The sequence below is a fragment of the Pezoporus occidentalis genome, unplaced genomic scaffold (assembly GCF_034315485.1).
Source record: "Pezoporus occidentalis ecotype Australia unplaced genomic scaffold, CSIRO_AGI_Poc_V1 ctg7, whole genome shotgun sequence".
In the NCBI taxonomy this organism is placed as follows: Eukaryota; Metazoa; Chordata; class Aves; order Psittaciformes; family Psittacidae; genus Pezoporus; species Pezoporus occidentalis.
Genome location: NW_026916052.1, coordinates 6,022,338 through 6,047,364, shown reverse-complemented (window position 1 = coordinate 6,047,364; position 25,027 = coordinate 6,022,338). Strand labels below are relative to the sequence as shown.

Genomic DNA, 25,027 nt, shown 5'->3' with positions numbered 1-25,027 from the left:
ATCTCTAGACCTCTGACTGTTCACCCTCTCAAACTTTCAACTCCCTTGGATTGGCACTCCCTTTATTGAGGCAGGAAAGTGGACCCACTGTTTCTTTGGAGATGACATCATCTGGGGTGCTACTGTGGAGAGGGGATGGATCATTTCTCACTTCCTACTAACACGGACTCTCTGCTCATCCCACAGTGACATTCTACTTTCACCCAAGTAGCATCATATTGTGTCCTGAGCCACACCCAAGAGCTGTTTTACCTCTGAGCCTTCTCCTTCCTGCAAAGCTGCTGCCCTGCTAACCCCATCACCTACTCCTACATAAGGGCAGGATTTTGCACTTACCCCTATGGAATTATACCTTTGTGTGGATGAGGATCCCCTGCCTCAGTACACAGCTGCCCCACACCTTGACTGAAAGACCTTTGGGCTTCAGCTTGACCTCTTGGGAACACCACAGTGCAGTACACAGGTGTAGCAGAGATCTGTCTGACCACAGTCACTGTATTACTGAAAGTACTTGGAAAACACTTGAGGCCCTGATGTCTCCTGTAGCTTACCTCTCTTGCCCATGGGCAGTGCCACAGGATAAAATTTCTTGCTTCCGTCCTACAAGCCATGCTTACAAGCAATGACCAGTGACTTCCTTTTCTGACAGCTACCTATACTTGGAACTAGTGTCTCTTTGGTCATGCATTCAGCCATTTCATCCAAGCTTGTTCCACCTCTTTATGGGGACTCATCTATTAGCTGAGAGCATCTCTGCACTGCCACCTTTCAGGGATAATCCTCCAGTGTGCTCAGGCATTTTTTCTGGGCCAACCTGTCTGGAATACACTACAATCATGGTTCTCATACATCCTGACACATGTCCAATATACCATAAGGGCTGGAGTTCACTGATGGCCACCAATACATTTCACTCTTCACAATAACTTCAGTATGCTTGTCAATTTTTCACTTCATGCACAATGGCTTCAAAGATGAATTGAAACAGCATTTATATTATCTTAATGATGGTGTCAGCAATATCTTGAAATTACACCTCCTTCTTTCTTGCATTGGTTAAATTTGCCCAGCCCATTGATGTCTTGGCACACTTTGCAGCTTACAAAAGTAAGGCATTAAAAAGATATATCCATAACTCCTTTAAATTAGATAAACTGGTTCTGGCAGCCAGTGGTTTTTACCTCTGTCTGACCACTGTTTCCCGAACTGCTCCATACTGGTCTTGCATTGTGGAGTGTACACAATAGTCACTACTCCTTGCTACTGTACAATCCAGATCTCTTTGGGCCATCAATGAGTCACTGTGGTAGTACTCTCCATGCTGCCACAGCTCTCAGTTATCAGCAGAGCTTCCTAGTAGAATATTTGGCGTTTCTGACAAGCCTGAAAAAATTAAGTGTGGACCTGTTACTACTGTCCATTGCCAGGACACCATCAAACTGACACAATCCTATACAAGCACAGAGCCTACAACCTTATGTCAAGGATTAAAAGAAATCCTGGAAAATTTGTGTACTGGTGCCATTTTGCCTTTTCCTTCTTGTTACTTCTTCAAGTCCTCTCTCCTTGGCCTCCTCCCACTCCTGCTCTAAAGAGGGCAGAAAAGAGGTGAGGAAGATCTGACCTCAAATGATGAAATGGCTTTATGCAAGGCACCTGGTAAATTTTATTCAGTTAAGCAGATAAAGCTGTCCTTCATGAAAGGAGCATTAATAAGATCCATCAATGTCAGGTGTGCTGCTCTTCATGAGTTCTTTTTTTGTTTGGATGTTTTAGTTATTGCTGGGAAGAGCATAGACTTGTTGCAAGGGTAAGTTGCTGTAAGCAAGCATAGACTTGCTGCAAGGGTAGACTTGCTGTAAGAGAAGGGGAATAGATGAAGAGTAGGTATCTGGTTTTAGATAAGACTGCCTGGAGTATATAGTATATAGTTACAAGTTTCATGATTTTCTGCAGAGACTGAGACTAATCTGTCCAAGACAGCAACTGTATTACTTTGAACTAAAACCACCTCATTGACAGTTGTATTCTACAGACCTGTCAACTGTGAAATTACACCATGTAACTTTTATTATCTTGATATCTAGAGAGGTGTCTCAGCCGTTAGAAAAGGTAGTTAAAACTACATCAAATGATTTGTATGTAACATAACACAGCTATTGTGCTGCTAACACAACGCTAGAAAACTTTCTGATGACACTTCCTATGCCTTGCTTCCAGCTAAGTAGTAGCTTTTAATATAAAAGTCATTAGCAGTGCTATGTGCTAAAGTGCTCAGAAACTGGCCTTACTCACATTTTGTTTGGTTGCCAATAGCTTTAATAAGAGTTACCTTCCCTGAGTCATCAGTGTGACTAATACCCTTGTGAGGACACTTAGAATAGACTTCTTCTGAAATCATTTGTCCTCTTCCCACCAAGCTACCTCTGATCCATAGAGGCAACTCTGTCAAATCCCTTTGGCTGTCCTTTGTATCACAGTCTATATCATGCACATGAGAGAGGTAAAAATATTGGTGTGTTTTCTGGGGACATCATTAAGTGTTCTGTAGAAAGGAATAGTGTTTGTCATTTCTGATGCAAAATAAAAAGAATAAAGTGGCTTGCCCAGACTCCCATTCTGAATCAGTGACAGAGCTAGGATCAGGATGAATCACCCGAATCCCAATACTAAGATTTATTCACTAAAAATAAATAATCCTGGCTTTTCTAAACCCATCAAATTGGATTCTCAGTTTAAGTCTTATTGGGAATATTGACGTATCAGTCTAAATATTTCATCCTATTTATACCTCTGCCCCAGAACAGCTCAATTACCGCATTTGCATGTGTGCGGACCACGTGTTAATTGTTAAAAAAAAATTAACTCAGCAGGACTGCATCTTTTTTGTAGGTGTGGCAAACAGAAGAGTTGTATTACCAGACACTGACCTTTCCTTCAGCGTGAAGAGGAAATCAGTCAAGAGGATCCCTTCTGTCCTTGGTGAAAAGTGCAGTAGAAGCCTTTCTCTGCAGGTAGGCTATTTGGAGATTGAGGATATTTTAGGAAACTTTTTGACTGGGTTCAGTTTCTCTGGGAGATGGGTTTTATATGACAAACCCGTATGAGTCCATGATCTCGTTATAGATAGCCAAGGCATTTGTGTACTATGAGTGGTCTGAGAATTTCTTATAGCATCCTAGGGATGTTACTTTTAACCTTTTCAGTGATAATGGTGCAAAGGTATCAGTGAGCCTCATATGTCTAGCTGCCATGTTACAAAAGTTGCTCCTGCCTTTGTGTGCAACTGTGTGTTATTAGAGTCTTAGAAGACCCATTCTTGTGTGCATAACAACATAGTGTCACAGGCATTTATTTTAATGGGAGTATTATGTTAAACATCTCGCTCCCCCGCCTTTGTGCAGGTGCAAGCCAGTGCAACCCAGGGACTACTCAGGCTAAAAATCAGTTTGTTTTTGTACTGCTGTTAACCTAGCATACAATGAGAATTATTTTGATTGGATTGGCACATGGCCTCACAAAACCAGCTGTGCAAGCAACACTGAGTCAGGGGCCACAGAAGAGGAAGGACCAGGAGGAAGTATGAGGGGTGACAGTGAGGGATGGTCATGGGGCTTATTAAAGACTACCTTAACAATCACAGGGTCACAGAATGGTTGAGTCTGGAATCAGAGGCATTAGAAGACACCTAGTCAAGCCTCCCTGCTTGAGCAGGGTCACCTAAAGCACGCTACTCAGGACTGTGTCCAGATGGCTGTTGGATATTTCCAGAAAAGGAGACTCCAGTCTCTCTGGACAGCCTATTCCAAAGCTCAGTCTCCCTCCCAGTAAAGAAATTTCCTGTAGTTTATTTTATGCCTGTTGCCTCTTGTCCTGTCGCCTGGCACCACCAAGAAGCGTCCGGCTCCATCCCCTTGACACCATCCCTTCAGATACCTATATACATTGACCAGATCTCCCCATGAGCCTTCTTTAGGCTGATCAGGCTCATCTCCCTCATCATTTTCTCATAAGATTGATGCTCCAGACCCTTGATCATTCTAATAGCCCTTTGATGGACTTGCTGCAGGAGCTCCATGTTTCTTTTCTACTGGGGAGTCCAGAACTGGACAACAGTACTGGCTGATACAAATGCATATATAAATGAGCATATGTATATATATGTGACTTAAAAAAGCAGTATGTCTTCTGCCTTCAACAATACTTCATAACAGAAAATTGCAGACATGTTTGTATCTAATTAAATAGCTTCTGTCCTAGGATTAGTTATTCTTCTCCCTCTATTTAATGAGATTCTTCAACCAAGATCTGGGAAACAGTGTTTTTTTCTTTTTCCTTTGTGTTTCTGAGTAACCTCTATACTTCCATATGGGTCTCATTTAGAGATTACAAAGTCACAATTATATTCCTAGATAAGACTAATGAGTTGAGCATGGCAGAGGGAAGCACTTTGTCCTTTTTTAAATGAAATCCTAACAAAATTTTAAATCTGCAAGGAAGGCACAAAGTCACTGCACAGTATTGATTACAAGGACTTAATTTGTCTAATGAACCAATTCTGAACAATTCTGTGATGACTAACAGATGAAGGTTGCCCAGCTTGGTGTGATCATGTCTTTCCCCACCCTCTGCTCCATCATGCCATGAAAACTAGGTTATTCTTGATAATGATGCTAAATAAATTTTCTAAGGACTCATAATCAGAATATTTTTGACTGCATCTTACCCTGGATACTTATATGCTGATTTTGCAGTTGTCATTCAGCAGTTTTGCATTTTCCACTCTTGGTGTGAAATGTTCGCCCAACTCTGATTTACTATTATTTGCATTAAAAATGTGCTGTTCTCCAGTAAAAGAATATATTTTCACAATACTAATCTGAGACATGTTTTTGACTTTTATATTAAACTTTCATTACCTGAGGTCATGTAATCCTAACCAGGTGGGTACACTTCAGCGCAGAATGAAAGGAGGCAAAAGGCTGTTCTGTGGCTGGGGAGTGAGGTGCACTCTTGACAAACTACTCTACCTTTATGTGTTTTCTTGAACCAAGATATCTGGACATTGTCAAATGTCTTTTCTCGTTCTTTTGCTAAATGTAACCTTATTTATCCAAGCAGCAGCTCTCAAGAGTCCACACCACTCTTTCTTAGGTGGATGAATAGGCTTATTTATTAGTTTATTTATGTATGACTTTTTTTGTTGCAATGAGTACAGATTAGGATAAGGAGAAAGAAAAACTCCCACAAAAGCTGGTAGAAAGTCCTGCAGTGGAGAAGGTCCTGTGGTGCACAGATCCTTGAATTCCCACATGTATTGGACCTTAGCTCCCCAGAGCTATGAAAAGCAGAGTCTTGTGTGACATGGTTGAGTGTGTGGTGTCCCTGTCCATGGCAGGGAGGTGGGAACTAGATGATCTTAAGGTCCTTTCTAACCCAGTCCTTTCTAACCATTCTATGATTCTGTGATAAGTAAAGGGAAAGAGGACTACAGAAGCAAAAAAACCTTCAGGAAAATGCATGGGTGTGACTCTGTGTATTACCAGTTAGAGGGCATAGCTCTGCTTCTCATGGAAGTACAGGTCCTTCCCTGAGGTGTCCTAAATGCTCTGGAACTTCCACATGAGATAGTAGGCTCAAGAGCTACTGAAATTTGAGTGCAAGTTTCACATTCTTCCTCTGTCAGATAGGCATGTATTCATTCAAGTTGCTTTAAATTACTTTTCATTGATCCAAATATTTCATGCTCAGGCTAAAATATGAAAGAGGTCACATGCAATAATTAAAAATATATTCTCGTCATGAAAACTGAAGGGGAAATTTAAACTTTAATTAAGTTAGAAAAAATGCGAAAAGCATAATTTTCTTATTCACCAGCTTTTCCTTGAATATACTTTGCTTTAGGCACATGCTCATGGATACAGTCATGCATTTGTTTGTTTTTTAAAACTATTATGAAACATGTTACAAGCTCTTATCCCTGTGTTCAATCAGCAGAGCTTTCACCTTGTTTAGCTTTGAAAAGTCTTCATTGCCAGTAATGATCTGTGAGCCTGGAGGAATTGTGGCAACAAATTTTATGGTTGCTGCGATCTGAAGAGTGTGATATACATTTCAAAAGGTGTGTGTACATGGGTCAAGATAGGTCAATGTAAAGACTTTAGCAGTGGGATGTCTATAATGTACATGCTTAAAAGCAAATCCTCAGCTATATAGTAAAATACATAATTATTTTATGTAACTACATATGACCTGTCTTCCAGAAGGGGGTGGCCTTAGATGATGCAGGGCTTCAAATGAGCTTTCTGGAGCATTTTAAAACAAAATAAATATCATTCGCTAGTTTCCACTCCTTCCCAAATCCCTGCCTGAGACCGTGTCTCATACCTCTGACAGCTTCCAAACACAAACCTCATTTGTGCAAAACCCGATCGCATACCTCATCTAGCCCCATTACTCATCTGCCCTGTGCCCGCATGTTTTGTTTTAAAAAGTCCTCTTCATTTGCTTTGTCATGTCTGTTGACGTCAGTTATGAAGGTGGTATTTAGCAAAATTCATCTTGGGGGAATTTCTGGGAGCATCATTTCTTCCTTGCCTGTGACCCAAGGACAGCTGAATCTTTCCTTATCTAGGAATTACTGAAGAATAAAATCAACTAAAATCCATTGCTTTTACAGCTGTCAAGTGCATCTGACAATATTTGTCCTTATAGTCACGTGCATGCTGCAGAAGGACACAAAACACAGATACTTTATCCACTTTTTTTCCTGATCTTAGATCCCCAGGAGGTTAAAGATAATTAAATAAACTGTAGAAAAACTTTAGCATCAGAGGATTCAATATTGTTAAGGGGTTTAATATAATATAGTTGTTCAAGACTTTTTTTTCTTATGGGTCTGTTTCTCCCTCACAATGATTAAGGTCATGGTGAAGTCTAGATAAATATGACAATTAATGCAATCTTGATCTTGCTGCTATGGAGACATGCCTTGTAGAGTGTGTCTACTTCACTTTGGTCTACCACAGCATGATAAGTTCAGCATGCTTCTGCCAGATCTTCCTAGCTCCCTGTCTTTGTTGTTAATAGCTTAACATGCATGGAAGTATAATACTTGGCAACTTAACACAGCATTTGTCTTCATTAAAGTGCTTCACAGACCTCAGTTAATGAAGCCCTGTCAATGTGGTTTCAGTTGGGAAAGGCCTTTTACAGCAAGGAAATATGGTGAAATTGAGGGACAGTGACACTGTTCCCAGGTGCTCTGGGACCCAGGAGCTGGGTTTTGTGTCACAGTCTCTCCAGTCTTGTCTTCCCCTTCCCACAGCTCCATCTGCAGTTTTTCCTTCCTCTCAGCCACACCAGCTCTGCTGTTTGTGGGGCTTTCTGGAAAGCAGATCAGTAGTAACATGTTGCTAAGAGTGCATCCTGGCCCCATCTCCTTATCCAACCCTTAATGAGAGCTGATACCTGTAGGAGTTTTTACTTGTTGAAGATGGAAGCAAAACCAAACCAGGACTTCAGATAGGGTGAAGGTCCATTTCAAAAGAAGTATGTACTCCTTGCTGTACATGCATAGAGGGAGACAAGCTTTCACCCTGCCTAAGGTGAATAAATGTTTTGTAAGAGTAAAACAATACAAACAGCCCTTTCCAAATTTCCATGCTGTGTTTTGTTGTTTTCTGTGTTTGTTCAATGACTTTCCTAAGCCATGACTTCCCAGACAGGAGACAGGGAGAAGCAGGTATTAGTGCCTGAGACTGGAGAGAGGGCAAGAACTTTATTGACCAGCTTTGCAAAAAAAAAAAAATTAATATTTTGGAATTAATGGAGATTAATGGGTATTTAGTATAGACAACCTAGAGGGCTCTCAACCTAGGCAATATACATCCAGATCTACCCATGTTAGGTCAACATGAATATTAAAATCACTTTATTTTCTAGCTGGTCACAGCCCTCTGCTTAACATCTTAGCAGGCTGGGATATGAGGTCCTGCACTTGACTTGCTGCTTAAATTTGGAAATATAGTTCCCCCAGGAAAGCCAAGGGCAAACTCCCATGGAGCCAGCATGTTACACTGCCTGCACCATAATGTCCATGTCAGGTGTCAGTTTTATGCATTGTAATTTTTATTTTTGCCCTCTCCATACAGGTTTTAATAAAGGACATGTTAATGAGGACTCAATAGCATTTATTATCCAGGCAGCATATCTAAGCCAGTTAGCCTGATGGATTGGTAAGAACATGTCTTAGCTTCACACCATTATTCAGTCCTTAACTGGAGAATTTTTCCTCAGTAAGGGCAGAACTGTGACACAATGCAAGGCTTTCAGATTTACCTTGTGTTGCTCATAAGGAGCAAGTGCCCTTTGTGCACACTGCAGAGGAGATAGTCTTCCACCAAGATTCATGAAGGGCTTTGCTTGAATTTCTCATTCCGCAGACTTCAGTGCATGAGGGCTGTGTCTGCACACAGGAGAAGACTCAGGCAGGTGTAGATGCTCTAGTCCTTTAACTCCTTTAATTTTAAAATGCATTAAAGGTACTTTATTTCTCCAAATATGGGGATCAGGGCATGCCTGCATTACTAGTTAAGCTATAGTACATACCTAGGACTTACCTATAAATGGGTTCATCTGCTTTAAATTCCTAGTCCTATTAATTTGGGTTTTTTCTTTTTCCTGGGCCAGCAAACCTCTAGTTACAGAGTCAGAGACTTGCCAAACTGTTGTGAAAGCTGAGCTCCTTTTTTTAATGGGGTGTGAACAAGATGCTTGTCCTCCCCAAAAGACCACTATGGGCATATCTGGCCAAGGCAAAGCCCTGGTGGCATGGACAGTTACTGCATCAGAAGAAAAGTGCAAAGAATATTTCTTTCAGTGATGCAAAAGGACTAAGAGCAAACAGATAGTGAGCACTCAGTGCCTTTTGTCAAATGAAAGAAAAATGTACTTTGATCCTTTGGGAGATGCATTTGTGCCTAGTTAGTCATGGAATATTTAAAGGAGCCTTGGGGGGAATTTCTGTTAAGAGAGTTTAGTTTGCAGGCACTACCTGTGGTAGCTGCAAACTGTCATGTTTATTTTTCCTCTCCTGGAGAGAAAAAAACAATGCCTGTTTTCAGTGACAATGGAGGCTTGCCCTGTGAAACAACTTTCTCTATGGCTGTTGTATAATATTTGTAGGGATGCAAAACTGAGTAAATCAGATTTGTTTACAGCAAACAGGACTTGCTCCTCAGAGGCTGTCATGATGCAGCTTCCCCAGTTCAAAATGATGCTAATTGTCTCCCACAGAGTTACCAAAGGGAGGCTCTGTGATTTCAGATATGTCACCTGCTGGAACTGACTAGAAGACTGAAAATGTATTCAATTCCTCAGGGAGTTTTTTTTATCCTTTTAAATGAGTTTTTGTGTGAAGAGGTATTTGATAGAATATCCCTGGTGTAAGATAAATAGTTTCCCTGAGTTGAGGACTAATTATCCTCAGGGACACAACAGACTGAACAGCTAGATGAGCCAGAAATAAAATGGTGTCTTGTGGCTATAGCGGAAAGTAGGCAGTTACACTCCTACCATACACGATTAGATGGCTATCGAGCTTGTTATTGTCAGAGAGAAAATTACTGGCTTCCTCACACAGAGCCTCCACAAATAACAGAGTACATGTACACTACAGCATCACTCTCTCTGTGTCATGCATAGGTAGATGTACATCACTGGCAGCTGTTGCTGGTTTAATGCATTTCAGACCAGACAGGGTCTTTACACAGTCAAAAGAAAGAATTTTTTGCATATGTGGCATTGCACATATGCAATATCATAGGCATTTAACATATGCATCTCTTGGTGAAGGATGACAGACCATGCTTTCATTGTTCCTTACAAATCCAGGAATAAAATGAGGTTCTGTCCTTCTTGTCCAGTGATTGACTTCTTGTTCTGTTTTCTTTATCTCTTAAGATTTTCTCATATCTTTTTCATTGGCACTTATTTCGACATTTGAGGATTCAGGTTGTGACTGGAAGCAGAAGAGTAAATGTGTGTTGAAATTTTTCTTGGAGCCTGAACAAATCTCATGAGAATTTCAGCTAAATTTTGCAGGGGTTAAGGTGTTCTGTTGTTTTTTTCTCTTCTCTCTCAGAACTCCCATTAAAGCCAGCTGTAGTTTTGCCTGAATAAGGACCGTAAGACCTAGCCAAATTTCACAGAATAAAATATTCATCTGCTCCTTAAACTCTGGATACGCATCTGAACTCTGTGCCACGTTCCTAAATTAGATCATTCCCAGCATGAGCCTCGCTCCAGGAGAAACCCAGCCAGGCCATGCTGCTGGTCTGTGCTGGTCAAGTCTTCTGCAGGGCAAAGACTTTGGTCCATGGAGCAAAGTGGGATGTGTGGGGAGCACCAAGACCTCGCAGCAGAGACTGTGGCAGAAGGGAGGATGGGGCAGAGGCAAGGGCAGAGTACTTGTCTAAGGCAGGCAGTTCACTGTATTTGTCAGGATTTGCTGCATATCATATCACCCACCAGTGCTGTCGCATGTAGCCTGGAGGTGAGAAAAGCCTAGAGCATCCCAGCGCTGGCCCCAACAGGGACGAATGGCTGCAATCTCTTGGCTGACTGAGGACATGTCTTGCTGAGGCTGCTATTTATATCTGGGGGAGATTGGCTGTGACAGGACACACAGCCTCCACACCACTCACTCTAACTGTTTGAAGGACAAATGCCTCCAGTGGAGAGGGCAGTTTCTCTCATAGCTATCTCAGGCGCCACTTGGAAAATGTCCTTTCTAATAACACTTCATTTGTATCAGCTTGCTAATCCTGGGCTTGTGTGAGAATGCAGACCTGCAGCAGCAAACACAGCCCCATTGGTCCTCCACCCGACCTCCTGAGGTAGAGCAAACACATGAGAAATGAATTCCTCTAAAAGATTATTTGTAAGCTGAAGTTTCCAAATACAGAGACATAAAAAGGAGAAAAGTCCCAGCTCTAGCCAGTGGTTTTGTGCTTGGCATGGCATTTTAAATAACTGTCTGAGGGCTCTGGGTGCCTTTGAGAGCAAGGTGCACCCAGGCAAGTGTGAAAACATGGCTTGTCTGCATCATCCCTTCCTCCAGGCCCTCCAGACAATGCTGCTGGTAGTACTTGTGGAGCTGCCTCCCAGCATCCCAAGGATTCTGAAATTTTAAATGAGTGTTGTGAATGCGAAAGTGGCACTCATAAATTAGGGGTCTCTAAACAGGGTGCTTGTGACTTGTGCATTCACATATTGCAGTCAAAAAGCTATGAATTTTCTGATTTTTGTCACATTCTGATAAGATTAAAACCCCACAGTTACTTTTGATCCTGCTGACTGAGTTGCAGAAGTAATTTCTTGTTCAATCAAAATCTAAAACTTCGGAGAATTCATGTCCACTGGGATGGAAAGTAATTTATCAATCCCCATTAACTTCAGCCACCAATCAGGGAAGTTTTTCTTTTCATTTTAGCAGAAAGGATGATGTATACTACCTACATTTTATGCGCTGACAGGAATCTCAGAAAGCAAGCAACTAAAGCTGGGCTCTCTGCCTGTTTTGAAGAAAACACCCCTTTCTAAGAAAAACAGAACTTTGTATTTAGTCTGCCACTTTTATGAGAGGAGGATTAAAAAGTCTAAACTTGTATGATGTTTTGAGACTTGCCTACCTTAAGTTACTTTAGATAGCTTTACAGGAGCTTGTGGCCTTTCAAGCCTCTTATTTTGGTATGTGTATGTCTGCATTTCTTTTGGGAGTTGCTCTTCTAATACACAAACATTTACTAATGGTTTTACAGAGACTGCAGATTGCATTTATTCCAAGGCCTGCAGGCAGAAAGAGAGAGGTTGCCAGTCCCTTACAAAAACAAGAACAGTGACATGAACCGTGTTAATTTCTTGTAAAGATAAATCAAACACAAGAAACAAAGAAGAGGCATTTTGAAGGTTATTTTAATTCCCTGAAATTCCTATGTTAGAACATTTGGAAGAAGGAGGGACTTGTTATTAGTCAACTGTATTGATTTCTGCCACTAAGGAAAGTGGAAGAAAAAATATTTACTGTGCTAAACTGTTGGAGCTTTCAACCAGTTCACACAGAAAACAGTCTCCTACAGACTTCCCTCCCTGACTTTCCCTCTGAGGAAGGGAGGTTTGGAAAAGGCAGCAATGAGAGGGAATGCTCCATGCCCATCAGCCTCCTGAAGGGAAACTATTGCCTTCTCCTCACTGTTAGCAATGGGTCATGAAATTATTTTTATGATCCTGACAAATCAAGTACTGCTGTGTTTAAACTGATCTCTTTTCAATCTGTACCTGCAAGCATAGTTGTTAAAATGGCCAGAAAAATAGTTGTAGCTGATTTATTTCAAGCTGCTTGATATTTAGGTTGAGTTTTATGGAAAATTATGTGGTGTTGTGTTTGGGAAAATTGGAATAAGTGTTCTAGTTTTTAGGGTTTTGTGATTTTTTTGGTTTACATTTACAAATATTAAAAGTTAAATGTTTGCTGTTTGCTTTCTTAACAAAAACACAAGCAAAACCAAGCTCAGCTGTTTCACTAAACTCTGAAATATGAAGGTTGATGGATGGATAGATGTATTTTACAGTGTGCATCTACTCAGAAAAGCAGCTGGGAAATGGTGGTGTATTTCTTCCTCAGCATGACTGTTAGTTGTGTGCATTCAGTCAGATCTTCGACTTTATGACAGAAATAAGTCTTAACTGTTTTTTACTCTTGTTAGGCCTGCAAAGACTACGTAGCTAAGCATCCAATGTAGCTAAGAGATAATGAGCTAGATCTTTCAGTGATGAGCATTAAAGGCTCAGCAGCTGAGACTTCAGAAGACTATTGATTAGTCCTTACAACAAGGGAGTAGTAATTTCCAATCAATTGCATCTATACAAGCCAAATGAAAACGGGACAATGGGCAGGTATAGGCAAAGGCCTAATTTATGTGACAGATTGTAGTTTTATTTCTCATGATATTTGAGAAATGGAATGGGCAAAGTTTCATTGTCAAAGTCTAGGTAGAACTTAAAGGAATTGTTTTCCTTGTGCATTTGAGACTGAAAAACTGTAAGAATAGGACCTCACAGTATTATTTGGTAAGTGCTTGTCAGGAAAGAAAATACAATGTAAGCACATTGCCAAATAAGGGTGAAAACTTGATGGGAGAAAAAGGATCTTTAACAATCATATCCAGTAGGACTGTTTTTTGCTAGAAGGAAAGAATGGCAACTATTAATGATTAATAGGGGTGTGGATCAGCTAAATGCTAACAAATATAAAGGATCCAGGAAGGTCCTAATGGGCATATTGGCAAAGTTGGTAGTAATAAATGAGTAAATCCTTATTTATTTTTTTTCTTTTCACAAGTTGTGAATATATTTAAAGACATATATTTTCTCAGGAAGGCTAGGTTATTGTGGATAGATTAAAACATAAATAATACCAGCACCCAATTTTTGTCTGTGCAGAAAGAAAATCTCACTTTACTCTGTAAGTGTCCTCAATCTCAGATTAAAAAGAAAAAAATCCAGCCACAAAACCATACTTCTCAAAAGAAATTAACCCCAAAGAAATCCAAACACACTGCCCATGTACCTGACTTCTAAGTTTTAATGCAATTCCACGTCTGAGACATCAAAATGAAACAGTAATAAAATGAAAGGCTGAACTTGAAGGATTAAATTTAGGTTTACTCTTTCAGGGCTATACTTTAACACATAATTTCTTTTTATCATTATTAATTTTTTTGTAACTAAGTTTTTTAATACCAATTGGATATCACATCAAAGCTAAATAGATGAAATATTATATATAACACTTCCTAGAATTCATTCTTAGAGTTTTGGCTATAAGAGTTCAATGCTGCATCATTAGTGTTTGAAACTGTAGTACATGGTAAATTGCCCTAATAGCTTTTCTGAGATGTTCCTGAAATTAGCCCATGAATATGTAAACTCTTTTCAAATAGCTGAAAATGAGTGCTGTGGCTGTAGAAATCTGAGGTGGAGGCTGAAATGAGGATGTGGTATTTTGTAATTTTTGAAAATGATGAAAGTACAAATGTGAGATCTTGGGAAGCTGTCATGGGAACTGCACCTAAGTCCGTTTTTCATTAATAAAAAGTAATGAAGCAAATGTCAAGGGATCAGAATTGATGAGCAATAACACCTTTATACATACATAAAATAATCTCTGACATACCAAATTGACATGTGTTTTTAAAAAAAATACTGAATTTGTAGCCAATGGTATTGATGGCACAACAGAAATACAACTATTTCTCAATATTATGAAAGAATTTGATATGATGCCTCCCACCCTGAAGAATTACTTCTTAGCAACTTGGATATAAGCCTTGTCTTATGCGTGGAAAGGGTCTAAATAAATGGTGGTGATTTGCAGCAAAATATTGAATCCTGGGAGGTGTCCAAGTGAGGTGGTGCTGGGCACTGTGATGTTAAGGTTTTCTTTATGGTGTTTATTAATTTTTGTGAGGGAAGTGTAAACTGTACATTAATTATGTTCCACGGGGACTAAATGGGGAGTGTAGCAAAAGATGGAATAATCACTTTATCACTTGCTGGGCATTCTGAGCTGGTATAATTTTATATAGTCCAACTAAAAGTGGGAATAAATTCTTCCTGATAGGAAATTTATTTCCTAGGCTTGTATGTGGACCTGTGTTTTATTCCCTTCAGACACTATGTATCTATTCTTATATGCCAAAGCTACAGGCTTTTCTCTTATTCTTGGTGCCAGGATCATGGAATGCTTCTTAAATTGCTTGTGCGACTAAAGCAATTTTATCAATGATGAAAAGAGGAAGCAGATAGATATTTGGGATCATGAAGCAATACAGAAAGAACTAGAAAAGGCTGGCAGAGTGGGGACAGGCTGCTTCTAAATAAAACATGACTTTATTCTTTGGGTACCTCATATTTACAGGCTGCTTCTAAATAAAACATGACTTATTCTTTGGGTACCTCATATTTACAGGGTGTGCTCACTGCCATCCTGTGGAGAGGGAGAAGGCCATAGACATCCATGGAAAAGTCTCACACAAAGGATACAGTATGATGCTGTGCTGAGTTTTGCAGGAAAATTTCTCTAGTTCTTTTAATTCTGTTTCCACCCTGGCAAGGACCCCCTGACTGTGCACTGAGGAGGTCCTGCTCTTTCTTGGGAGAGAGGAGGAGGAAGGGGAAGATAGAAAATGCGCTGCAAAGGCGTAGCAGGCCTCTGGAAGACACTCAAGTTATTGGTCTGGAAGGTAGACGTGTTTCGCAACCAGAACCCTCTGGACAGGAGCTATTTTCCTGTCAAAATGAGTTTTAAGGAATTTTAGAATGTGCAAGGCCTCAGCAGCCTGAGGTATGCTTGCACAATGGCAGAGTTGCAGGGGTGACTGCAGCAAGAGCAGTCTAGCTAAGCTGGCTTCCATCAAAGTGGCTCAGGTGTCAACAGCACTGAAGTTTCAGAGTACAATCTTCAGCTTTTGCTCAAACAGGTCAAGCTACAAAATGGCAGCTACTTGCGCTCTGACTGCACGGAGGCTGACTCTTGATGCAGGCCAGTACAAGCTTTCTTGCCATTGATCATGTTTTCTGTGAGGAAGAAGTTTGGAATGGCAAGTTCCAAGGCAGTTCGGACAGGCAAGGCCAGTGCATTTGAGGCAGCTGAGAATGGTGCCTATAGTGGTAGTAGTATTTATCACATTGCAGTGGAAATGAGAACCCTGCAACATCTTCCATAGACCCTTAAGATGCTTGAAGACAAGACAAAGTTTTGATTTAAACCATTGGCTGAAATTGCTTAAAGCAAGAAGAGTGCCTTGAAATAGCGTAGGATGAGCATGCATTGTGTCCTCTTGACTCTGGTGTCATCATGAAAACTTTTAGGAGGGTAGATGAGATGATTGGCATGGGTATATGATAAACTTCTAGAAGAAGATCTTGCTTACCAACAACTAAATACCTCCGTGTTTCCAGTGGTTTGAGATAGTGAGATATGTTCTTTAGAGTCTTCCATATTGATTAGGCTCAAATGTGCTCCTTTTACAAAAATGACCATCAGAGTGATTGTTTTGCATAGAGGTCCCATAAATTTTGTCTGGCTCCAAGAGCCTCTTCTGCAGTCATTTGGCACTGGTGGGCCCTCCCCAGCACCCTGTAAATCAGTTACTATCTGGCAGTTTTGAGTCAGTTTCCCTTCCTTGTCTATCCTTTGAGCAAGCGCTGGAGACAACATCATTTCTTTACATGCACGGTCATCTGCAATATACCTTGTAACTTTACAGCTGGAAAACTTAAAAAATAGAAGACATTGGGATGGGGATTGAAAGTCTCCCTCCTCCTGCCTCCAGCCTCCAATCCAAACCCAAGGAAAGGCAGCTGCTGGAACACAGTACAAAAAGCGGGTGGATTCACGTTGTGGCAGCTGCAGGGCAGTGTTAGCCTCACGGAGCTTGAGGGACATCCACTTAGCAGTGCAGAGGATGTGCCTTGGGTTTCTCTACATACAGGGAATGCTCATTCAGTATAGTGCATCCTCTGTGGCATCTCCTGGGCTTCTAACTCAGACCTAGGGAGCATGGATGTGTACACTTGCTCTTAATTGCCATGTGGGACACCACCTGCCCAAAGAGGAGTGAGAAAGGAGATATTTGTGGCCTTCTTTCAACAAGAAGATTGCAACTGTTCTTTTCCTGGGCCTCCAATGTCAGGAGTCACTTTGTTCCCTCTTCTCACAGACATAAAGACCATCAGACTCTACCTCTCAATCACGAAGGTGGCATTTAATGGGATGCCTTGTATTTTCATTGACAGAGAACCCATCAATCAAGGTGCCTATGCCATTGGATCCATTTAACCACACCTAAGATGCACTTGACAAGATGTTAGTGTGCCAACAGCACCCATCTGATTTTCTTCTGCTTCTTTGCTGCTGCAGCACAAACTACATATTCCATAGTTCTTGGACTCAGATCTGTCCTGCAAACATTAAATATGATCTGATTATTAAATGCTGCTCCACAGTCTGATTTAGCATGTTTTTGTTGAGAAAACCTACTAGTGACACTGAATGACTCCCTAAGTGAGGAAAAGTGGATTTTAGAGGATAAATTGTTTAAAACTTTTACTGCAAAGTTACTTTGAGAAGAATAACAAGGGGAAACCATTTTGTGTAGAAAATTTCAAATTCCTGAATAAAGTATATAGCAATTTTCATTTAAGGCTTTATGTATATAATTAATATGTAATATATATATATATATAATCATAGAATGCTCTTGAAGACAAGACTTGGGAATTTCAGGCTTCTCTGTCAAGGGCACAAGTCCATAAGTTGTACTTTTTGGATCACTACTTCTCTGCTGAGCTAGTCTAACTCAGGAAGGTGGTAAAGGTTTTAAACTGGCAGAGATAAGCCTGAGGCAAGCTTCAGGCATATTGGCGTCACAGCTGTCTCTCTGCTTTGCCAGCAGAAAAGTGGTACCATATAGACTGATTAGAGGAACATGGATAAGGGAATGGCTAGAGTATTCCAGATAAAATAAGCAAATGAAACCTTCAGGAAGAAGCCATTTTTTTTTCAGGAGGTTGTTGTTTTTTTTTTTTTTATTTCCTGGAAAGATGTTCTACTGCTCTGTTTTGAGTTTGCTGTCAACTGGTATGCCAGGTTAGCCTGAAATTATGTGACTTGGCAAATTTTAAATGGGACTACTCCTGGTTTACTCTCATGTGAATGAGGTGTCTTGCACATGAAATCAAAAACATTTCTTGTGGAAGCTATAGTTTCATATCACGTTCTTAATTACACATAACAAGCCAGGTAGGAGAGCATTTTGCACCTGGTTCTTGATGACACATGTTGTACCACAAAGAGTTTGTGAAATTTACATCCAGATTATGATTTCTAAAATTTTATGATATTTTAGACTTCCTACTCTTTGATTTGGATCTAGCCAAACATTAAACATTGACATACAACGCTTTGTATATAGAAACATGCTTTTTACTTTTCATTTTCCTGTAAGCACAGGGAGGTTATCAACAAGATGGAGCTAAGTTCCTCACAGCAGGGTGGACAAGGGCAAATAGGCATTAATTGCAATGAGAGGTTCAGATGGTATAAGGCAAGCAACAGAGCAGGTTGTCCAGAGAAGCTGCGCAGTTTCCATCCTTGAAGATCTTCAAGACCCAGCTGGAGAAAGCCTTGAACACCATGGTCTGATCTCAGAGCTGTCCCTGCTTTGAGCAGAGGTTTGGAACAGAGACCCTTTGTGGTCCCTTCCAAGATGAAGGATACTATGATTATTAGTAGCTAGTTTGTCCAGTCTAATTCCAAAAATTATTATGGGCAGTGTTAGACAAAGATGGAGACCCTTTCCTAAACTGGAAATAATTTATAAATATGGAAGAGCAGCTGGGATGCTGTCATTGCTTGATGAAGATTGGTGTTCGGGAATACATGTTTATAAATCGTCAGGATGGGAGCTGAACTCCCTCTGGCACTGGTTGAAATGTTATTTCTACATATTTTTAATGCAGTTCTTCAGACAGCTTGGCCAGAGTCTATGAAGGAGATGGGTGGTTCAGCTCCATTTGTCTTCATTTCCTGGTCTCTCCAGGACAGCAGTGAAGAGATTAATCAGTTGTAAGCAGTTTTGTTGGGTTTACATGTTAGTAAAAGTGAGGACAAACCATGTAAGGCAGGATTTACACTGACGAACTCTCAGCAGTGTTACAGTTATTCCCCTGGGACTTTATTTCTTGAAATCTTACAACTTTCTGGTGAAACTTCCTCCCAGCTTTTGGCTCTTTGCAGCCAGTAAAAAGGACAATCAGATCCCCTTCTTAATGTTTTTCCCCTCTCCCATTTCACTTCTGCTGGTTGAGCTGCGACTTCCACTTTTCTTAGCAACCCCCCCCAGACCTCCTCCTACTCCTCCCTCTGGCTCTGCAGGCAATACTCATGAACCGTTTGCTGAGAACAGCTTCAGCAGCATCCCAAATGACATCTTCAGGGAGCCCTTTGGGAAGACCACCACTTCTTCAAGTTTTCTTGCTTAATTAGAAATCCCTGTCCTGAGCTCGCATCCAAGACCCTTGTGCTTTTCTTTTCCTCCAAACGGCAAGTTAATTCTAGCTCTTACCCCTCTGATTTTAGTGGATTTACCACTGGAACATGAATATCTTATTGTCACTCACTTCTGAGTACTACTGGTACTAAGATAACTACAATTTTATGAGCTCTGCGTTTAGAGACTGCCATTAGAAAAGCAGCACTTTAGTGCCTTCTGGTATTGAGTTTTACTGTGGTGTTCATAGTATCTTCTATAGCAAGAACAAGAAGTACTGCAGTAAAGACAAAGTTTGAGGTACCGTAAATGTTAAATTTCTTTTAAACGATCCACTGCAAGCTGACAAGTAAGATATACTTAATACTTTAGTCTATAAATATAAAAATTGATCCAAGACTATGTCCCAGGAAAGTGAGAAAAAAGTTGAATTTCTCTCTCACAGAAGTTGCCTCTTGTGTGAATGATTTACCTCTAAACTTTCCAATTTTTAGGTTATTTCATGATTAGTGACCTTCAGTGGCAGTATCACCAAGAGTGTCATTTGTTTCTTCTAACCAAGTGTGCTGTTAGGGGAAGACCATCTTTGTAGAGGACTTGACCTTGTGACATGGAGGGGAGCTTGCACCTTTGAAATGTGATTGCTACAAGTCCAAAGAAAAAGCTCATTGTCTGAGGATTTCAACGGAAAACTCTAAGCAACTGTAACTTCTGATGATTTAAATCTGGAGTATAAATAGATCAGCTTCAGATGTTTAAAGCTGGCTACCAGCAGAGAGGACCTAATTTTTAAAGCTGCTGGCATAGGTGAAAACTTAACTCAGACGAAATTCCCAAGACTTCTGAAAATTATATAGAACTTTGTAAACATTCTTCATGAGAGGATTTTTGCATATATTTCTTCTTTGGAAGGAAGACAAACCAGTTGGTCTGCTAATGAAAAAAAAATCATGTTTAGGAAGAAATCGCTGATATACAACCAAACCCCTCCCTTTGTTGGTGCAAGAATACAGTGCTGTCGTCACAATCCCATGGGACATCTATGGCATTTTTCTACTCGTACTGAATATGGTGGGAAGAAAGAAGGGAGGTGATAGTCCTCCAGCCCTCCTTCCCTTTGCTGCTGGTGCTGTTGGGTGCCACAAATGCTGCTTTACTCTGCTAAGTGCAACTATATGTCCCCATTTAGATCTTTGTCTTCTGCTTCAGCCTCGTATCACATTGACACTGCCTGGACATGTTGGCTTCTGAGGATCAATGTGTTGCCATGTATCCACCTCCTTATTTACAGCCCCTGCCAAGATCAGCATCTAGACAGCCATAACAGCATAGTTAGCAGCTGGGCAAGTGTAGCAGTGCATGGTGAACCCTGTTACGCATGTTTGGGTTCCTCCTGTGCCCCAGGAGTTTACCACTTCTGTTTTTTACCCTGTGCTAAAGTGCTGTGAGACAGGGACTGCATGGAGATCTGAATAGGCTGCTGCAGTGCCTGAGTGCTTCATGGGTAGCATCATGTTGTTAGCAGTCCCTTGGTGCTAAGAGATACTGTGAAAAGCAAATTAAAATAAAATGTGGTTTTAGAGGAACATTTTATAAATGGAGTACTGATTTCCACTAAATGTATTTTTAATGTCAGGAGGGGGGTTATATAAAAGGATTTCTCCTGGTTTGAGCTGGAAAGGTGGCTTCTTTCGTGGTGGTTTTAATCCAAGGTTGTGAGAGGAAGCTAAAATTTGGTATTCAATTGAAAACATTTTAGAGAGATCTAATTTTCAGAACAGAGGTACAGAAGATGTTTAGGAAAGTGTGCAGTTAGGGGCATCTCAGAGGATGCTCTGTGAATCTGCCACCCTTTCATCAAAAACTAGACCTTAGGCTTTTGAGGAGAGGTATCTATTTCTTTTGTTTGTATGTGCAAGTTGGCTGGTAAGATTAACCACGCAATTTCTCTAGGATCCTTTCATAAGGACTGACGATGCTTTTGTTCATTACAAAACCAGTGCAGAGGAATGACAAAGAATATATTTGGAGCCCAGAGAGAATAGCCAGCTACCACAAATGGCTGAGTTAAGTGAGTGGGCAGTACAAGTACATCTGAGAACTTCTTTAGGTATATGGTTCCCGGATAGCAGCATTGTTGCTTTTAATAATTAATTATGTATTTACGTGTAAAACTAAATATAGTTACATGTCCTAAAATTAGGAAACACAGTAAATGGAGATGGTATTTGAATGGTGTATCAGATTATACATTTTAATGTTAGGGTGTGCTTAATCATTCTCAGTCATTAAGGAAGTTCTGCGTGTGTGTCCGTGGGCATGCATGCACATTTAGCTCTTTCCAGAACCCATCTGGTTAACTCTGTTGTTTCTTCAAAGATTGTAGGGTGTCTTTTAAATTTCTGTTATGCCACATTTGTTTTATTTGCCTTTTTATAAAGGAAATATTCTTCTAAACTTAAAAAAAAAACAACTTTGAAAAGTGCCTTTCCATAAATCTCAAGGGTCTCTTGAAATGCTTTAAAAGTTCAAAACAACGGCAGCAACAAAAACAAACCCAGCAATTTTCTCTGAATGAGGATATTGAGAAAAATTCTTCCATTGCAGGCACAAATCTCAGCTATATCATGTTCCCAGCCCTATTCTTTTCCTCTCCCATTGAAGGCTTGAGGAAAGAAAGGTGCTTTCAACATGGAGGGGAGAAAATCTTGTTCAAGTTGATATTAACCAAATGTGAGGGAAGAAGCAGGGAGTGATTTCTGAAGTCTGAAATGCTTTTTGGAAAGGACTATGACAACTTCTTCTTCACCAGCAAATGGAAGACATTTTAGCCCAGTGCTGCTTCTGACCAAATGCTTCTGTAGCAAAGCAGTGGTTTGAGCATCTCCCTTGTCCTAATAGTGGGAATTTGTAGCTTGAGTACGAGTTTCAACTGATTCTTCTGGTAAGGCCTCTCAAGCTCTTGTAATTAGAGGTCAGAAAGGCCTATGCTGACCTCCTAAATAGAGCAAGGAATGGAATTCAATCCACTGATGTCTTCATAAAGTCCCTATCTTCTATTTGAGCATAAGCTTTAGTAGTTATCCAGTTTTGTTCTAAACACATCAGATGAGAAATCTACTGTATCCCACAGGAAGCTGTTCAAATAGTTATCTCTTCTGTCTCAAAAGCACGCGTTTCATGTTATGTTTGAACATTTCTAATTTCAGCTCCCTGGTGCTTTGTATCTCATTATCTAAAGATGTTAACATCCATTCAACATTGGCCTTAGAAGAGGTCACCAGAGCGACTGTTCCCCAACTGCTCACTGACCCCCTTCCCAGAGGCTGCTGCCCACAAGAGCGGGGATGGCTACAGGTCTTCTGAAATAATGTTGTTTACAATGCTAAACTCATCCTGGGCAGCAACTTCCAAGAAATAAAAACCAAACTGGTTCTTGCTGCAACTATGCATATCAGTACTTTAATGTACTAGACTGAGGTGCCTCTTATCTCCACAGTTGCAGTTATGATGAAATATCTTCTTAGCCTTGTCTTTGAGTACACTGTCCTCTGAATCTTTCACTGTAAAATGTGCATTTGAGACTTTGAATCAATTTTGTAATTCTTTTCTGAACTACGTTTCAACATGTGGATATAAGACGTAATAACCATTTCTGGACAATCATTTTGCAAGCTGTGTTAATCTACATAGACCTCTTTCAGTGACAAAAAGTGAGCCCTTCACACAGAGGCTTCTTTCCAAATGAAAGTGTGACATGATGCCAGACTCCTCCAGAAACATGTGGGTACTGAAGCTTTGGTATTTTAACCCCCCATTTAAATATCTCTGAGAAAGAAAAAGGGAATGGCAAAATTAGATTAACTTGAATTACATTCCTTTTTTTTTTTTTTTTTCACTGCTCCAGTGGAAAAATTTAACAGAATACAAAATTTCAGCATTGAAAGCACGTGTTTATTTGATTTTTAAAGAGAAGAAGTATTTTCTTCCCACAAGGAGCTGGCAGTTTAAAGCAAGATATTAGGACTGTTCGTTTCCCCACAGTTCACTGCAGTAGCTGCAATACGTTGTGTGATCAAATTAATATGTATGAGAATGTCCAATATGTGCATGCAAAACCTCGTTGTTTTTATGGCAGCTCATTATGCATCAATTCAATGAAGTCAGCAGCGTAGTCTGAATTCAAGTTACTTTGCAGTGAATTGGAAATCCTTGCGTTGCTGGAGTAGGTGAAGTTCATTAATGTTCATTTTGGGAATGATTTAATGATGAGCGGTTGATACATTGCAAGCTCATAGTCAGCTCAATATCAACTCACTAGCAAGGAGCTGAACTCTGTCTGAGTTGTTCTGAGACTTGTACCTCAAACAACACTTAAGGGAGAATCATAATTTTATTAAAGGAAAAAAAGTCCTCAATGTAAGAAGCAATTTTTAAAATAAGGTGAGAGTTGATAGAAGTAATGTTGGAACTGCCTTGAAATTGCTTTCCAGCAAAGCTGTCACCCTTAAAAAATACAACATGAATAACAGGGTATGTCAGTGTCTTTCTCATGGCAACACAAAACCACTATGCTTTGTAACTGCTGAAAGCTGCTTATGTAGAAGGCCTGCTATTTTATACTTTTAGATCTAGGAAATCAACACTGAATTTAATTTAAACCTCATATACAAAAACAAATCAGTAACACCATATCAAAAGCACAGATTACATCTGGTCCCAATCAATTTATGTACAACATTCAATGCACTTGAAAGCACACCACCCACAGCAACATCTCCCAGCGTGCTGAGATCTTCCAACACTACCTTCCTTGCTTTCTTTTCCTCATTTAGAGTGTGTTCTTTAAAAACAGATAAACAGAATTCATTTTCATGATTCACATTTTCCATAATCCACTTGCGCCACCTTTTTAAAGCTATTCCTGCATTCCTTCATTTATTTTCCCAGCCACCAAAAAATGTGATCCATAAATTCCATTGATTTGGCATGTATTTTGCAGTTTCTAAGACATTTAGACCCCATAGATTCACATCTCTTACCAAATATGTTATTTGGGGATCCCAAATACCTGGGATTATCTTTTAATTGCTTGTTTAACCAAAGTACTGATGTATTGACTTAATAGTGTCTGTTCTCATTTATCTGCTTAAACAGCAAGAAATACTAAAAGATAACATTGTTGATTGATTTGACTGTGTGATGTTTGATGCAATCCATACGGGCCACAAAGTCAGCATTAGGTTTGCAATTACAAGAAGTCATCTCCAAAATCTCAAGGAAGAGGAAAGCTGTTGGTGCTAGGAAGAAATTCAATTAATTCCTGTAGTAAAGAATCATTTGTTTTGGTTTATTCACCCCAGTGAGATATATGAAGGCAATGTCAGTAAATCAGCTGTCAGCTGACAGCAAAATCTTAGTTCCAAAAACCAAGAAACTGCAAACTAGGATCTGCCAGCTTCACTCCTGGTAGTTTAAAAATACTAAAAAACATAGGAAAACCTGTGACAGGAAACTGATTTATACAAAACCCAGCAAACCCCTGCTATTTGTCATGTGCAGTTTTCCACCTCTTAGAAATGATCCCTGAGAAAACTTCATAGCCTTAAGATCTCATTACCCTATGGATTTTTCAAGATGTCTGTGTCCAGGTGTGGACTTTTTTGCAGCTAGAGTTAAAACAGTGTATTCTTGGCTGGTTTTTGCCTCTCAGGAACTTAGCCAGCTCCTGAGCTTAAGAAGAGAGAGCAGAAGCTGATCATGTTTTTGATGCAGAGGTGTTGCAGTTTACCTTTGCAGGAAAGCCAGAAGCCAGGGAAGAAATGGAAAGAGAGGAGAGAAGTGGAGCCATAAAATCTCATAAAGAATACATGGGAAATTCTTGCTGAAATTTTTTTGATGATTGTATCAAT

General features: G+C 40.1%; 1 long non-coding RNA gene across 4 annotated transcripts in view; it reads left to right on the top strand.

Annotated features, from left to right (window-relative positions):
* Positions 1-25,027, top strand: part of LOC134175694 (uncharacterized) — a 117,593-nt gene that overhangs the window by 43,228 nt on the left and 49,338 nt on the right. For 2 of the 4 annotated variants that reach the window (XR_009969109.1, XR_009969107.1), the window contains exons 2-3: positions 2,893-3,014; positions 11,123-11,358. This is a non-coding gene — a long non-coding RNA (uncharacterized LOC134175694). Of the gene's footprint in view, positions 1-2,892; positions 3,015-11,122; positions 11,359-25,027 lie in introns of those variants that run through there. The other 2 variants (XR_009969110.1, XR_009969108.1) reach the window with 1 other exon arrangement.